Raw genomic sequence first — 3,472 nt, 5'->3', positions numbered from 1 at the left:
GGTTTGTAGTTCTCTGTGAAGTAGGAGCTCAGGTCAGCTGAGAAGGAGGGGGTGAGAGGAAGACAAAGTGTATGCTCGTCTTTTCTTTCCTGTCTTTGGCATGAGCAACGAGCTCCTTGTATCCATGGGTTCATTTTCTGGGTGAGGAGTGCTGAGGTAAGAGAAGCAGTGCTAGAAAAGGACATTCTGACACATACTGCAACATGGATGAAGCTTCAGGACATCATGTGAAGTGAAATAAGCCAGTCACAAAGGGGAAAATAGTGTAGGATTCCACTTACAGGAGGTACCTTGTTAAATTCAGAGACAGAAAATAGAATGACGGTTGCCAGGGGCTGAGGGGGGGGGGGGAAACGGGGAGTTAGTGTTTAACAGCTACAGAAGCTGACATCTTCATGGTGGTCCCCGCACCTGCACTCATGCGCCCAGCGCCACGCCCTCATTTGATTGAACTTCAAGGGCTCAGGTTTTTCTTCTTCCGAGGAAGGTTCTTCCAAGTATATGAATGAGGAAGAGGCCAAAAGCCTTATTGTTCAATCAAAGCCTTCTCTCAATCCAGAGGCCTTTTCTTTACTGAAGTTGCCCCAAAACAAAATGGAAATAGAAAATAGAGTTTTAATTCCATAAACATTGATTGAGTGTTTAGTATAGGTAAGTCTCAGAAACTTAAAAGAAAATCGTCTTTGGGAGTGCCAGGGCCCATGTCTCCTATTTTTTTAAAGTTGTGGTAAAATGCACATAACATAAAATTTACCATCTGAACCATTTTTAAGGGTCCATGTTAAGTTTATTCACGTTGTTGTGTTACTAATCTCAGAACTCTTTTCATTTTGCAAAACAGAAACGGTGTGCCTATTAAACAATAACTCCCCATTTCCCCCTCTGCTCAGCCCCTGGCAACTACCATTCTATTTTCTGTTTCTATGATTTAATGAGGTACCTCCGGTAAGTGGAATCATACAGTATTTGCTCTTTTGTGACTGGCTTATTTTACTTAACATGATGTCCTCAAGGTTCATCCATGTTGTAACATTTGTCCTTTTTAAAGCTGAAGAATATTCCATTGTATGAATGCACTACGTTTTTCTTACCCATTTATCCATCAACAGATACTTAAGTTGCTTTCATCTCTTGTCTATTGTGACTAAGGCTGCTATGAACATGAGTGTGCAAATATCTCTTTGAGACCTTGCTTTCATTTCTGGGGATATACCCCCATAAGTGGATGTCATAGGATTGTTTGCACTTAAAAAACTTGATTATCTTAGTGAAAGGTTAAATCTCAGTGATTAATGAATAATAAGGGATGGAGGGTTTTTTTGGTTTTTTTTTGTTTTTGTTTTTGTTTTTTTAAGGAGGGAGACTATTTTTATTGCTTGTCTGGACAGACAGCAGAGTGGGCCGGGCAGGAGTGGCTAGGGGCCGGTTCAGACAATGCTGGCACCCACAGTGGATGTGGGCCTTGTCACATAGGAAGGGCATCTTCCGGTAGCCCGGCCGAGCTGGTCCATTCAGAGCGGAGTCTCCTGTGTGGCGTGGGTAGGGGGTGAACAAGCAGCTGAGGGAGGCCATGTAGAGGTCTGAGAAGCCCCCAAGGTGCCCTGAGCAGCGGGTGGGCTTGTGGGGAGTGCGGAAGATGTTTCCCAACTGAGTGTTGACAGAGCCTTGGGGACTCACCCGCCCCAGCTCCTGCTGCTCCTTCACCCAGGCAGCCGGCACTTGCCAGTCCGTGTCCTGGCCGGTTTGCATGCGCCCCGGGAGCACCTGCTCCCGCATCCGGAGCAGCGGCTAAGGCTGACGGACCCGCGCGCCAGCCCTGCGGAAGCCTGCGATCCTCCAGGTCCCTGTAGTGTGGTCCCAAAGTAGGGCACGCAGGGGCTGTGCTATTCTGTCAGGTGCAGGATGGCGAACAGGTTCCCTGCCAGTAGGTCTTCCCTTTTCCAGGAGGTGATTTGGACCCACGACCCTGAGCCCTTCTCGTCGAGTTTTCTGACAGGCTTGCGCGGGTCCGCAAGAAGCTGGGCTTGTCCGCCTGGACGATGACCACCGCGAAGAGTTGGTGTCAGTCGGACTCCACCGCGTGCACATCCTCTTGTCCCTGGAGCTGAAAGGACTGTACCAACAGCTGTCTCCCACGGCCCACCAGAAGGCTCAGCACAGCCACGTACTTCTCCACGTCTCGCTCAACCCACTGGTGCATGAGGCCCTTCACATAGCACGGCTTGAATGTCATCTGTCACATCCTTGTAGTGGTGCCCTTGGTTAAACTCCAGGCCGTGGCCCAAGTAGTGGCCCAGTGTGCAAGAGAGCGGGGCCACCTCCAGCCGCGAGGAGATGTCCATGAGTTGCTTGAGGAAGGACCCTCGCCTGGAAGCCGCTCATCTGGGACAGTGGGATGTGCTCCGTGTCCCCATGCAGAGCCATCAGCTCCTTGTCTGGCACCGCTGGAGGCCCTGGAGGCCAGCCCCAGCTGCGCGGGAGGGAAGCCGTCAGTCGTCATCAGAAGGCTCTTTCTGAAGGTTGTAGTGGCGGCCACGATGACAACGCTCCTGTCGTTTTCATACTTTTGAATCCCTTCTGGATCCTGGTGATGCTCCATCAGGATTTCACGCATGGCATGGAAGGTCCCTGGGTGCAGTGCATCTGTGTACTGTGCCAGTGTAGACCTCAGTGTCACTTGGCTTACCTCGTCGTTGGTGTAGGTGGCCTCCGAGCTCAGGAGACTACAGACCTCCAGGGACGTGAGGGTGTGTACCACTCTCTGCAGGTCCCAGTGAGGAGTGCACAGGTGTGAGCTGAGCTCAGAGCCCACTTAATGGATCAGTGGCACCAGGACCTGGGGTCCGCAGCCTGAGCCGGAGGGTGAGAACCAGGGGGCTTGCTGCCTACAGCGGCCTCAGCACAGCACCCAGCACCCAGCGGCTGCCTGCAGCCCCGCACCTGGCATGCCACTGCTCCCCGCCTGAGCAGCCCCCGCGGTCAGCCAGTCTATCGCTTTCCAATTGCAAAGTGTTTAAATTGTATTTTTAATGTATGGCGTGCGTTACTTCTTTTCTGTACTGTATTACCTGGGACCTCTGAAGCCTACGAGAGGCTTCCATGAGAGAATTCTGGGATACTGGAACATTATTCTGGAATGCTTTTCTACTCATCCGGGCACTTATTCCCTTATTCACCTCCTGAATTGGTAACCATAGGGAATTGCTACTTTTGTGACTGGCTTATTTCATTAGCTTAATGTCAAGCTTCATCCACGTTGTCACATGTGTCAGAATTCCCTTCCTTTTTAAGGTTGCATGTCTCCCATTTTACTTTGTAGCATGTTTCTCAGTTCCAGAGCCCTTTCATACCCATTTTTTCATTTCGCCCCCATTTTCTCCATATTGCAGTCAGAGAGTGGTTGTTATTCCCAGGCTACAGCTGAGAAAACAAGGCTTGCAGCCTCAGGACCACACAGAAAGCACAGACCCGG

At 50.5% G+C, this 3,472-nt stretch overlaps 1 pseudogene; it reads right to left on the bottom strand.

The window, feature by feature from the left end:
- Positions 1-907: 907 nt before the first annotated feature.
- On the bottom strand, positions 908-3,152 carry LOC109453338 (5'-nucleotidase domain-containing protein 2; annotated as a pseudogene).
- Positions 3,153-3,472: the final 320 nt, after the last annotated feature.

This window comes from Rhinolophus sinicus, linkage group LG06 (assembly GCF_036562045.2).
Source record: "Rhinolophus sinicus isolate RSC01 linkage group LG06, ASM3656204v1, whole genome shotgun sequence".
NCBI classification, from domain to species: Eukaryota; Metazoa; Chordata; class Mammalia; order Chiroptera; family Rhinolophidae; genus Rhinolophus; species Rhinolophus sinicus.
The sequence above is the reverse complement of the archived record's forward strand: the minus strand, read 5'-3'. Positions and strand labels throughout refer to the sequence as shown.